Source organism: Branchiostoma floridae, chromosome 18 (genome assembly GCF_000003815.2).
Source record: "Branchiostoma floridae strain S238N-H82 chromosome 18, Bfl_VNyyK, whole genome shotgun sequence".
Lineage (NCBI taxonomy): Eukaryota > Metazoa > Chordata > Leptocardii > Amphioxiformes > Branchiostomatidae > Branchiostoma > Branchiostoma floridae.
In genome coordinates, this window is record NC_049996.1 from 15,364,815 (window position 1) to 15,379,016 (window position 14,202).

General features: G+C 42.4%; 2 protein-coding genes across 4 annotated transcripts in view; one reads left to right on the forward strand and one right to left on the reverse strand.

The window, feature by feature from the left end:
* LOC118406142 (frizzled-8-like) overlaps window positions 1-6,383 on the reverse strand; it is a 37,910-nt gene extending 31,527 nt beyond the window's left edge. Inside the window, exon 1 of one of the 3 annotated variants that reach the window (XM_035806018.1) lies at window positions 6,235-6,383. The gene's annotated coding sequence lies outside the window, so the exon portion shown is untranslated. Of the gene's footprint in view, window positions 1-4,156; window positions 4,296-6,089; window positions 6,141-6,234 lie in introns of those variants that run through there. The other 2 variants (XM_035806014.1, XM_035806021.1) reach the window with 2 other exon arrangements.
* LOC118405470 (BTB/POZ domain-containing protein 19-like) overlaps window positions 6,227-14,202 on the forward strand; it is a 34,977-nt gene continuing 27,001 nt past the window's right edge. The window contains exons 1-2 of the mRNA XM_035804973.1: window positions 6,227-6,392; window positions 8,457-8,532. The gene's annotated coding sequence lies outside the window, so the exon portion shown is untranslated. The remainder of the gene's footprint in view (window positions 6,393-8,456; window positions 8,533-14,202) is intronic.

The window sequence follows — 14,202 nt, forward strand, 5'->3', positions numbered from 1 at the left end:
CCATGACGGACGGCCATTCAAAGCGGAACTGTATCGTCTGTACTCTATAAATTGAGTTATCTTCTTCTTTGTTTCTTTTCATAACACGTATAGAGAGGGAAAAATAAAATAATATTTGGTATGCAGGTTCGCACACTGTATCGTCTGCACTCTTCATATTGAGTCATCTCCTTATTTGTGTCTTTTCATATACACGTAGTAAAAAAATTATTTCTCTCTGTCTCTTCTATAATAGTCTATATATATATATATATATATATATATATATATATATGAGAGAGAGAGAGAGAGAGAGAGAGAGAGAGAGAGAGAGGAAGAAGTGATATGTGTTTTATCCCTCTAACTGATTGTTTGGAACTGCAGGTGCCTTTTTGTCGGAAATTTTGGATCTCATGTTATTTTTCTGATGATCTCTCTTGTCTTGATCTTTTCCTTAACGCATTTTTTCCTTTTTCTGTTCTCAAAAATCAGAAAGCCGCTTTGGTGTATTCCTTTTCGTCTCTAGAGGCTCTAGTTGCCATTCGCTACAGAATGAGTCATTTCGTATCGGGTTTAATGGGGGAAGCTGAGGAACATGAGAAAGAGTGCGTGTTTCCAAGATGGGTGATGGAGATATATAGATAAGATATTGAGAGAGACAGAGACTCAGAGACAGAGAGAGGGGGGAGAAAGGAGAGATAGAGAGAGGGAGGGAGAGAAAGAGGAAAATGAAAGACCGAGGACCGCTTAGGCTAGCGTCACATTTCGGTCGGGCTGTTTGTTGAAACAAAAAATAGAAATGTATACACAAAATTTTGCCCAAATTAATAATGCCCACGACTATTCTCTTAACGTCTTGTATAGTTTGGTGTCTTTTATATCATACTTTTCGTTCCCGAAGGCCGGGCCCCGGTTTGAAAATGTGACGTAGGCCTTAGGTGAAAGACCTTCCCTACATCATTCCCAACCCCACCGACCGTATAAAAGCTACTTGGTATACTATAAATGTATTTAAGTTCGCGGGGATTTAATTTCGCGGTAGCGAGAAAAGGGACTTTTCGCGGTGGTTTCAATTTCGCGGTAGCATCATGCACTGTAGTCTCTAACTGTTGTGGAAAAATGTTCGCGGTGGTTTTAAATTCGCGGTGAAGTGGCCACCGCGAAAACCGCGAAAATTAATCCACCGCGAACATTTCTGCATTTACAGTATCCCATCCTTCCACCATCAGTACACGTATATGCATGCGTATCGACCGTAAATTTATGGCCGGGCTCTAAAAGCGAGTGTCGACTTCCCTTGTTGAGTTATTGACTAGCTCGTGCAAGAGTGTCTCCAAGGGGGGCACCCAGGTCGCGCAGACACACATATGAAAACAGAGCATCCAATATTTCAGGTTCGGGCCTGCTTTCACCTCTGATGGATCGCCTCTTGTATCTGGACAATCATCTCCGCAAGCTCCATCAAAAATCGTAATAATCGATGTGCCGTAAATGGGCACCCCGCTGCGCGATACGCGAGTCGGAGTCGTAAAATCAGGCGAATGAAACAAGCCGTGGGTGACAGGTCATAAATCCGACGGGCCAACCCCCCTTCGGGCCGGACGGCAAGTCCGCGGGGTTTGGGAACTACAAATGTCTTCACAGAAGGACGGGAACGACCGTTACTGCTTCTGGACAAAGGGTAGGGAACAGCTAGAGCAGCGTGAAGTAACGCCAAGGAGGGTCCAGTTGTTCAGTTCTTCAACAACTGCATGGACCGTCCCCTGTTCACTCTAGCGACCCCAGTTCCGAGAACCAATGATGTTTTATGAAGAAAACTGCGGCAAGACAAAAATTGGTCCCGTTTACACGGAAACAGATTGACTCAGGTTCCTAGAAACTGAAGAAAGGGCAAAGTTTCTTCTGTGCCAAAAATCAACTGTTGTTCTTTCCGGTAACGACCAAATTCAGGACTCAAGACGAGTCAAGACGAAATATGCTGCTCAGGAAACCGTACCGGCAAACCTGTTCTGACTGAAACTTGAATACAATTCCAGCTTCCAGTATCTAGATTTATGTACGGCCTCGAGTCTTGGATTGAACCCGACTTCTTCACTAAACCCGTTTTGACCTAGGAACTGTCAGGGCGATGAAGATCATCAATTCCAAATGGCTGGCTAAACTCTAACTCCCCGCTGTGCGAGTAATCTTTAACACTAACTTCTTACACGGTTCATTTAGTCCCAACCACAACGTACGTTTCTCGGTCAGAACACGGCCAGTTGTAGTCTAGAACGCAGCCTGTGGGGAGTTGCGTAACCAAGGAAGGGTGAATGACTCACGTTCGAAAAGTACACCTGAAAAATTCAGCCCTGCCAAGATGGCGCCGCCTCCAGGCTATCAAATCGACGGGAAAGAAACGCTTCTGATTTTTCGTTCCCCCTGTTTGATTTTTATGATATAAATGTATAACCCAAATATATATTTTGTTGAGCATTTCAGTTGCTTTTTGTATTTTTTTACTCTACTTTATTTCGCTGGACTTCAGAAACCCAAACTATGTTTCAAGTCCATACCGAGAACGGGGTGGGGTTGGGGTGAAACTTCAGTACACATGACGTGCCCCCTTTTACCTTATCTCTTCGTCATTGCTGTAAATCCCCAATGTTTTAGTTGTAAAATGTATCAGTTACAAGAAGTGGTTTGAGTTGATACGGTGTTTCCGCTGTAAGCCCGGTTAAGGTTTCCAGAGGAATAAGACTACGACATACTCAAGGATGCAAATACAAGTCGTACGTAATAGCGCTTGCAACAGAAACTACCCGTACAGTATTACCCGCCCTCTTGACTTTGCACTTGTCCAAGGTTATACAAATCAATGCTCACACAAAATCCGCACAACCGATCACGTAGCGGGTAAATCCGCGCTACTCAAGGCAAGATCCTTCAAGGGGACTTCCTTAAACCCAGCGCCTTAAGTCACATCAAGGAGGTGCCGAGTCCCCAAGCTTAGCTAGCGACTTATGGGTATAACGTCACCTTAGATTGTCTGTGGTAATCTTAGATATGAACCTCAGCGATTAAGGCGTAGGTGGTAGGACGCGCGTGTTTGTGTGATTGTGTACGTGCTCTGTCTGTCTGAGTGTGTGTGTGTGTGCGTGAGTGTGTATGTATGTGTGTGTGTATGCGTGTGTGTGTGTGTGTGTATGTGTATGTGTGTGTGATTGTGTGTGTGTGTGTGTGTGTGTGTGTACTCGTATGTGCGTGTGCGTGCGTGCGTGCGTGTGCGTATGTATATGTATATGTATATGTGACCGTGTTGTATCACAGGTGCCAGGCGGTGTTTAGCGCAGTGTAACCCGGCCCTGTGCTGTTGACACACCGGTAACTCCACCGTACCTCGGGTCGCGCTCGGGAATTTCAATGAGGCACAGCTGAAGACCGAGGAGGTGCCTCCATCCCCCTGCCAGGAGAGGAGAAACCGAATCCCACCCGAACTGCTACATGTTGCATGTGTAGGAGATGTGGCCAGAATCCTGAGTATTCTCGTTAAAACCACTGACGGGGAAAATGGGTCTTGACGGTGCAAAAATGTCAGGTATCTAATTAGAAGCCGTCAGCAGTCAGGCTAGGGGCGCAGCACAGCTTCAACCTAAAACACGTTTCCTTCTCCAAACGTGTACGGAACTGCAACTTTAAAAACGCCAGGACAAAATCGTGTCCAGAAATACGCAGAAAATGTCCACAGACATCCGCTAACCGTACTTTAACATGGCTACACGCTTGTTAATGCTGCCTCACATCTGATCTGTATCGCCACACCGCATGTGGTGCACGGAATAGGGTAGCGACAAATTTGAAACAAGGCATTTGCTTACCTGATAAATCAGAGCTGCAGCAGGTAGCCACATCACTCCTTACCCCCTGGGATCACGTCTTCTCCCGCTCCAGTGCCTCTACTTAGCTCCCACTAGGTGTCTTGTAGTGCTTACTTGGCTTATGAGGCAAGGCGCATTAAACGTTTGGACGCGCGCCCAGGCATATATAGACGGTCTCTAGCCTTTACCAGGTATATATGGGCACGACAGGGTGTCTACTGCCCCTGCCATTAACAATTACTACCAAGCCAATCTATAAGTCCAGATGGCATAGAAACAAGGCCCTCCGGAACACTAGTAAGGGTTTTCTCGTAGCTTACCGTACTGAGGTTGGGTTGCAGGCGGCTTGGTAGAAGCCAGGCGCCGAGAGTGGAGACTGGACGGGCCGGGACCCTCCCGTGAACGAAAAGTGATTTTCTGGGTCAGAAAGTCAGATGAAGTCTACGTCCCGATGTGACAGGTGATCATATGGTGAGATCCTTAGCATCAACGTCAGCGACAAGCGGGAGGAACCAGAAACTATGCGGGGGGGGGGGGGGGCAGATAATTTAAGGGGAGGGACGGTATTATGTAGTCGATGCTATCATAACTCAATAACAAACTCGAGCTGCGTGTTTGTCTAGAGAGACACGGCTTAAGGCCTGCTTTTGGAACTAAACCAACATATCCGGAGGGAGGACAGCATCTTTCATGGCCAAACCACATTCTACAAAAAAGGGGCTGTCAGCTCCAATTTTATACACTAATCTTTTCTTTTTTCCAACTCGATGAGGTAATGATACGTAAAATTGTGAGGACAGGACAGGAGATGGGATTAGCACACGGAAAAGTGCACCTTTTTAAATGGCGTGACAGAGGGAGCGAAAATTACAGCAATTATCCCGCCCTGCTCTACAAGCTGTCTGTCACACGTGCCAAACTGCCAACCCCAGACGGGCGTCACATCGCTCACAATCGCGCCATGTTAACGTCTGTGTATGAAAACATGTCGAGATATGATTATGCTTATTTCTTAACGTTCAGTCGCCTTTTGTGTATGCTGTGTGTTATGTTTCGTGACGTGAACAGCAAACAGGGATTATATCAGCACGCTATAGAATCATTCCTTTGTCTCCTTAATACATTGGCTAAAAACATAATTACACAACAGCCCGAGCTTGAATGAAACCCCAAGACTACGAGGTTCATTCTTTCTCGTACGACAGCTTCTAGAAAAGACCACACGACAGTTTCCCATGCCCATAATTTGATCGGACAGCCAGGCTAGCACACATGACCGGCGCTAAAATGAGCGCAAAATTTCCAAACGTCCAAGGCCTCCAACTGTAGACAACACGACCGCCATGAGATATACGATCCTGCCACAGGCCAAATAGTCCACATCGCTCTTTGACAACCCAGCTAAACAACTGCAGTATTTACGACGGCTAGCATATCTTTTCCGAATCATTAATCTTAAAACCAACAGCGCGAAACGCACAAGCTAGGAGAAGAAACCACTGTGCATTTCGCCTTAACAAACAAAGAAATTTCGACTTAAGTTTTGTGAGAACAAAATCTTTAAATTTTGAACGTGGGAAAAGTCGATTTATGTGAACGTTTCTGTCGTTTCCTGACATTCTTCGCGGTACTTAACGCATCAACATACGGCTTGATAAAGGACACATGTCTGCGCGCAGGCGGATCGGGCTTCGCCACTGCGTGCGGGTATGAAAACAGTTGTCTTTGCACGGGGCAATGTTTGGGCTGATCGAACCCAACCAACTGACCTCCAGTCGAGCGTGATTCATCGACAAATTGTTTTTCGGGACGGAAATTAACTCTTAAAGGCGCCCCACCAAACTTTGAATGAACGCAGCGCAAGTGTAAAGCACCGTTTCAGTATACAAGTGCTTTGACTAGGTTCTAGGGGTGGTGTTAGTTGAAGATTTGACGAACGGAGGGGTTAAAGTGATTGACAGGTGGCTAAACTCGTCTGGAAAGCCAGGATTGACGACATGCCGTGCGAACATGCCTGCCTTTCCGCCTCAGGTCACCTACCCACTGACTTAACACGCTGTGAAGCGACACACCCCGAATCAACCCCCTGTTGGGGACCTAAACAAGCTCCAAATCACGCCAATTCCTACAAAAACAAACCCAGGCTGAACTTCGGATTTGTTCTCCGGCGAAGTGGGTGATAAAAGCCCGCAAACAGGTGTCAGAAAACCCCAAGTCAAACACCGAGTCACAAACCCCGGAAGAGACACCTACCTGAAAGTTCACTCACATTCTCCGCCATGTTGACATGATTACGATAACGTAATTAACGACAGGTCAAAGGTCACATGAGAAGCGCATCTCCCCACAAACTATCTAATCTTATAGGTCTAAAAAGCCAAACGTTTTCACTACTCACCGGAAAGTAGACCCGATTCTCTAGGTAAATCTCCTAACATCTGCTCTCTGTCAAACATTGCCTTGAATGGGAAACAGGAAGAAAATCGGACGACAGTTTGCAGTAGTGCCGCAAAACGGGCTGGTCCAGTAATGGAGATTTTTATCAGCACAAGTTGGGTGAGTTGTCCGTAACGTTCGCCGGTTGTTGCCGGGATTTAAGAACATGCAGACCAGCAAATCCCCTTCCTTCGCTGGTCGATAAGGGAAAGGATACTTCTAAGTGGTCAAAGAAGAGTTGATTGGACGCTGAATGGTGTTTATCGATTCGTAAAATGACCCTCCGTGTGGCAAAAATTGCAGCCCTTGTTTTTTGGCGCGCGAAAACGTCGATTCGGTGGCAATTAAATTTTCCCTACCCGTATGATTAGGACTTCTGCCGTCGGAAAGTAAAAATGGACCAATTTTAGACCTTTAATCTTACCAGAATGGGTCGTAGGGCCGATTTAAATGCCTCTGCAGCTGCGTTTTAGAATGAATCGAAGATGATGTTAGGGGGAGGGGGGCATCGAAAGATGACAGCATATCTAGAAGAAACTTATTTCGGTATGTCAGCGGTTGATCCTATCAAGTTGAAAAGCAGACATTTTTCCACTGTTGACAGCATGATCCTGTCAATAGTGGGAAATTGAACTACAGACTGAATGATTTATCCTGTCAGTTACAATTTGTACCATATGTTATTGACAGGATGATCCTGTCAACAGTGCAAATATTACCCCAAATGATATTGTGATATTTGTAACACATTGTATAACGTTTCTGTTGTTATCGTCTGCACAAGAATTTTCCTCCATGGATCAAACTCGAAGGAGCAAATTAAAGTATGTACTGTAATTGACAGGTGATCCCTGTATTGTAAATAAATGACAAAAGGGTCTACTGTATGTAATATGTCATAGAGATTCGGACAAGAATATTTCACTACATTTGGCACGGCATTGCACCACAGTGACATTAACAGATTAACTGTCCATGTAACAATTACATTTGTAAATACTTTCACTTTTTTTTGGGACTACATCTGTTAGCAGCGCCACCTATGCTGCAGTACAATGGTGAATTACTAGTCAGAATTGCCCTGAAGAAAGTGACAGATGGTCACTGAAATGTTGGTTAAAAAACACTGTAGTGTAAAATTTTGTTATATGTACAGTGAATTGCCAACCTAATAAAACTGTTCACGGACATACTTTAAATACAAATGTAGTCTTTTGCTTGAATGCAAGTTGTCAAATGCCTTTGCTAGAATTACTGTTCAACTTGTCATATGTTGTAACAAACAACTGTTGAACAATAGAGCCATTATGTATATAGACTGTCCACAAAGGAGCCATAATTAGCTACATAGACACTATGGAGTCTGTCATGTGTATTGGCAACCATAAAGACAACATTTACAGTGTTTGTATTGTGATAATTGTCATAGCATTTGTGAGTATGATAAGACCAGCCATTGATAACAACAGATTGACCTATTCAAACATTTTATTGCTTTTACTGTCAGATTTGATTCAACTTGAACTTTAGAAATACCATTGAGCTATACATCATGTTATATGGCAATAAAAACTGTTGAACATTTAGAAGATTGTAAATTAAAAAAAGCTATCTTGATTGATCTTTATTATAACATTATGGTATATTTATAGTCTTTGGTCTTTGTGAATACACGCTTACTTTTATAGTCTTGCTTGTGGAATGTCTTGATGATTTGTTATCTATAAGTATTACTTGCATTATGCAAATAATAGGCAGGAAGGTGTATTGCTGTAGGTATGAATGCTTACATATGGCTGTGTACCTAAACATAACATCATGTACAGGTATAGGCACCAAAGCAGAGGTTGTGGTCTTCAAATGTCTAACTTTCAATGACAATGATGATAGAAACAAAAATAATGAGTAAACAAATGTTTATTTTGATTTTTTGAGTGGACCTCAACTTCTCAGGTTTGTTTGTTTGTTTTGGTCTTTTGCCAACAATGAATTTTCATCTTTGCGATAGGAATAGCACATTTTTACTTTTAGTAACAAAGTAAGTATACATGGGAGCATAAATCTATCCATGTATAGTATCTGTAGTACGTAATGTTACATATGTATACTCTCCAAGGAGATGTTCAGCTCTTCTTGCTCGGAGATTACAGGTTAGTCTTACCGACTATTTCTTGTCTTTCACAGGTTTCTTAAAGGAAGACGTCTTGTAGCTGGCCAACATACCTAAGACCAACTGTGCAACACCTTAGGTAAATTACAGGTGAGTTCCTCTCTCGTTTTCCTTTCCCCTCGTTAACGATTATGTGTGTCCACATCATTAGCCGTTGTCTGTCATTCTATAAGGTGTGAAGTAAGCGATTGTACTGCCCATCCCCCTCTGATGCTCCCACAATGGAGTTGTAACGATGGGAGGGAAAATTACTGATCTGTTTTACTTCACAGATTAGTTCCAACAAAAGCTCCACAAGATCATTCTCACACCACCCAGGCAGAAGAACACATTTTGGTCATTATGTGACAAATTAATTTCTTTTGTGTTTTGTGAGGGAAAATGTGTTGTAATTATAGTATTTGTTCTGGCTTCTGTGTGGGTGCATTTGGTGCTTTGTGAATAACAGTGGGACTTATTTCTCCATTTGCTAATTCTATTGTTGAATGTATGAAGTCATCCATGTTTTCCTGTGTTGCATGTAGACTACTGTAGTAGACACTTCCTCACATCCTGTCATACGTCCATTTCTGTCGTTTTCCCCATATTTGGTCATATCTGTCAGCCTTACTTTGTGTACAACTTGTTTCAAGGAAGCCAACAATCTTGTTAAACACATTGACTGTGTCTTGGAGAAACCTATAAATAGTTCTATTGTGCATGTAATTTCTCAAACTGCATTACTGGATATGCAGTTTTAAACTGCAAGAATGGGGACGGGTTATCTTGTGGTTAATTGTTTGCTTTATGGTTTCAACCATTTGAATATTAACAAATGTGTGCTATTATCATTGATAAACATTCAATGTAGAGACCCAAACATGAACATTGCATGTAAGTTTTTTTCTAACAAATGAGTTACTTTATGTGAAATGATGCATTGGCATTGGTCTTATTATCATAAAACGGTAATGGAACAGTACAGTGCCTTGGGTATTGAGTAACATTATTGTAAGTTTGGATGGCACTTAAGACAGTTATAGAGCACTATCTAGAAATCAAAGTACAGTTTAAAGCCTTTGTTTCAACCTAATACTTTCACAATGGCCATTGTAACCTTGTTCCAGCAGTAGATGCATGCTACAAAATAGGTGTGAAAAGCTTGTTTTGTGCTACCCACAGATTTTCAGGCTGTTAGTTTTGTCTGCGATGATGTGAAATTGTCTGCAAAGACCCACGCTGTGATTACACTATAACAGTAATGTGGCTGAAACAATGATAGAAGTAATTTGGGGAGTGCTGATAGAATTGGGTCCTCTTTGGAGACAGATGTTTTTGCAGACTAGTTGCAGTGTGTGTCTGGGTTCTAGGTACGATGGTAATGGCAAGGTAGCAAAGTGACCAATCAGGGGATGGTGTGGAAGGGGCTGTTAACTCTTCCACGATGTGGAGAGAATTAGGAAATGGGAGATGAAATGTTGACATTATTGTAATGGTATTCATACCTGTTTACACTGCTTGTGATTAGAAGGTCTTTTGTCAGCTTGGAGGGTCATATCAACATTTTTTTACAGTGGGTCTGATATTGTAATGTAAATACTAACACAGTTTTACAGAAATAATAGCATGGTAGCTAGAATCTTGTGTATAAAAGTTTGGTTTCCATAGAAGTGGACGTGTAGGCAAGCATACACATCAGACAATTTATTGGAGTACAGTATGGTACAAAGCTCGGGCTGCGTACAAAATGTTACATCAAGTACAGAGGTTTAGGTACAGGTCTTCAATGATAACAGAAAAAGTAAACAAGACTGTTTATTCGGACTTTTGCATATCTAGTGCAAAGAACCAACTCTCACAAGAGGATGTTAACTTAAATCAAATATACAGTTTTTTTACATCTCTCAAATGCTCAGTTATCAACTCTGTGGTTGGAACTGCACACTGGTAGTATCAGAATAAGTAGATATTTGAGGAAGTATATTCCCCTGCAATTGTAGATTTTTTCCCTGTAATTTGCAGGCAGTATGTGTGTATTTTAAGCCAGGTGAATGCCTCAATCTCTATATACAGATATACATTTATAAACATGTAGTGGTAGATGTGAACAGAGTAACTGAATGTTACAAGCATTGATTACCTAATGGCATAGAAATATAACATTGTAGTAAAAGATGTTTTCACCCACAAATGAGGATCAACATGTCTACCGTCTCTGAATCAAAAGAAATCACGCTAGTTTGAAATGGCTTAGAAATATGTCTGTGTAGAGATGTTTTCACCCACAAATGATGATTTAGATGGTCTTCTATCTCTCAATCAAAAGAAATCACAGCAGTTTGACTATCGTGGTCCTCTGTCTTACTCTACATTGTAACATTCAGCTCCTCTGCTTACACTGACACTGTTGTTTACAGGGAGCGATAACGTCCGCTATGGCTGACCGCGTGGCCAACTTACCGCGCTTGCTCGAGCAGTTAGGTTTGAGCGAAACCTCTGGAGACGACAACACCCGATCCGACCGTGACCACGTAGATTTCATCCTGAAAACGTACACTGTTGCAGAAGTACTGTCCGAGTTGTGTGCAGAAATAGGGAAGGATGTTCCAAAGAAGGCGTCACTTCTCGATAAATCTTCACAGATATTCCAGCAAAGTCCTACAAGCTGGTTAGTACCAGATGACACTAACACTGAGGCATTGTCCACACAATACGTTGCCTATGTATGCAGTCTTCTGTCCGCCATTCGAATCTCAGACCAAAGACCAAGTGAGGAGGAAATCATTCATGATGAAGACTTTACAAATGTTCAGGAGGTGACACCAGATGTTCTTAAAGTCATTTGTGAGCTCCTGAGGGCCTTGGATAGAAATGAAGACTCCAACTACTGGCAGAGACTTCAAGACTTGAAGGGAAAGGTCTTTAAGAAAATTGCACCCAGTGTTGCATGTGGCTGTATTGCATACCTTGGAGCAAAACAGCCGTGGAGTAATGACCGTTGTGCATCTTGTGCACAGGATACTCTGTCGCTAGTCATGCGATGTTGCGACTTTGAAAACGAGTCTGAAATGCTTTGTGGAGATGACGCGGGTAAAGTCGGCATCTTTGGCTCCATTCTGAGCTTGCTAAAACCAAACCTTGGGAGAGACACCTGGAAGAAGAATCTGTCCACTAGACATGTTTTCCACTGGTGTGTGCTCCGTGTAGCCCGCCCTCACCTGTCTGACTACGTCAATAGTGTCCTCCCCCCTGTTCTGTTGTTCTTGGACGATCACCAGCTGGAGAACAGACTGCTTGGTGTTGACTGCCTACAGCATGTGCTGAGGAACACCCCCGCTGCAGAGCTGAGATGGTACAACCGTGCTGGGGTCATCTACGATGCTCTTCAAGCTACGCTGTACTCGCAGGAGCCGCGACTGGTAGAGAAAGCCGTGCCATGTTTGCTTGACGTTTGTGCAGTCTTGGAGAAGGTGCAGAATGAAGAAGGAGTTCCTCGAAAGGCGAGCCAATCGGACGCTTTACTCCGCCATATACTGAGTAACATGCAGCACGAAGGGAAGATAGCCATGAGACGTGCGTACTGCAAGCATCTGTATCTCATCATACAACACATGGGTATCCGCTGCGTGCGGCACCTGAACCGACTTCTACATGTGTTATACGAATATCTGGAGGTTTGTGACGGACCTGTAGAATCCGCGCGAAAAGACGTACTGATGGCAACGAAGACGATGATCATACACACATGGCCGCGTATGCCGTACCACGCACAGCCGTTAGCAAAAGCCTTGCTAAAGCTCTTGATCGATATGTCGATGGATGAGAGTAGGACGCCGGAAAATGTTCGGGAAGAGATCTGTGTGTCTGCCACGGAGTGTCTGGTGCTTTTGAACAGATGTTGTGGAGGGAGGCTAGCAGATGACATGAGGGGCGTTGGAGAAGAACTAGGGATTGATGCAGTAAAGAAGTGTGTCAGAACAGTTTTGGAAGACATGGAAACTCCGTAATGAACGTCAAATTTTTTCAGGATGTTCAAAGATATGTTAGCAGAAGACATGAGGGGCATTGGAGAGGAACTAGGGATCGATGCAGTGAAGAAGTGTGTCAGAACAGTTTTGGAAGACATGGAAAATCCGTAACGAACGTCAAATTTTTTCAGCACGTTCTAACATGTGTTAGCAGATGACATGATCATGAGAGTCATTGGAGAAGAACTAGGAATAGATGCAGTGAAGAAGTGTGTCAGAACAGTTTTGGAAGACGTGGAAAATCTGTAACGAACATCAAATATTTTCAGGACGTTCAAAGATATGCTAGTAGTTTAAAGTGAGTAAAAAAATCTATCACGATGCAGTGAAGAAGTGTGTCAGAAGTTTGGGAAAACATGGAAAATCCATAACAAACTTAAAATTTTTTCAGCACATTCTAATTTCTAAGATATAGTAATAGTTAAAACCAAAACAAAAATCTTTTCTGTATCTTTGTTGTATAGAGTGGTGCCTCTCTCTATATGTAGCCCCTGGGCCACACAGTTGTATGAGCGCTACAGCAGGTGTCTAGGCCACTGGTAGTCTAAAATATGATAAAAAGAAGATAAAGGAAAAGAGGAAAATTGTCCAGTTTGCATCTTCTACATCAAGCTAGTAGTAGTATGTTTTATGGAGAACCCTGTGCAAGTTCTAACTTCTAAAAGATGAATATGCCTTTGCTGAAAATTTTTTAGTAAACGAAATATGATAACATTAAAACTAAGGCAAATAACATTAAGTATTCAGTACATATTCCTTTCCCTTTTGATTCTCCAAAACTCTATCTTTTATCACTGTACACCAACATAGCACAACTGTCCTTGTGTAACTTTAAGTTGTAACTTTACTTGTATAACTAATAACTTTGTGAATCCCTAAGTCACGTAAGTGAAAGGAAAGTTCTATAATGCTCATCTGCTGTAATAGTCACATATCGGTACAACTCCATCAAAAATGCATTAAAGTTAATGACATCAAATCATCTACTTCCTCTTTATAAAAAGAACATTCCTTATTCTCTCTAGATTACTATCGTTACATTAATACATAATTATAGTGCTGTTAATTACATGCAATTTTATTTCCAATCTACGGGGAGACATTTTGATTGCTTTTGCCCGCACAGCACTCAAGTCAGGACCTCATAGGTGGCATAAATATTAAAATTGGCGCCTGATGGTTCACAGTAGGCGATGGGTAGGGTGTAGGGGGACTTGTTGTAAGGCCTAGGAAAAAAAATGTTGTGTTTCCTGTTTCCCTACCTACCCTAGAAAACCTGCCGACCCTAGACTTTTTTTCGTTGGGCAGTGGAGCCACATGGCTTCCAGTTAGAATTTTTATTCAGCCTGCTGCCTGTTGAAGTAAGAATGCTGCTTGACCTATCTAATGAAGGATAAATTATCTTTTTATGCACAAAATTTAAAGTTTAAGAGACAAGTATCCTCATGCTACATTTCAGTTTACTTTGATCAACTGTATTGTAATATGTCACACTCGAGTTTTGGCCAGCCTAAAAATATTACAAGAAAAAAAGATAATCCCTACCTACCGACCCTAATTTCTTCAGGATCGAAACTGGAAACACAACATTTTTTCCAAGGCCCAACATAATTTGTTCCAATCCCTGAAATTTTGTCATCGAACAAGTTCTCTGGAACCTATTCCTTACTTTGCTGGTCAATTGATGTTACCACCAAAAGGTTTGAATGCGTAAATCTCCAGACGGATAGCAGAAGCGAACATAGGAGAAAAC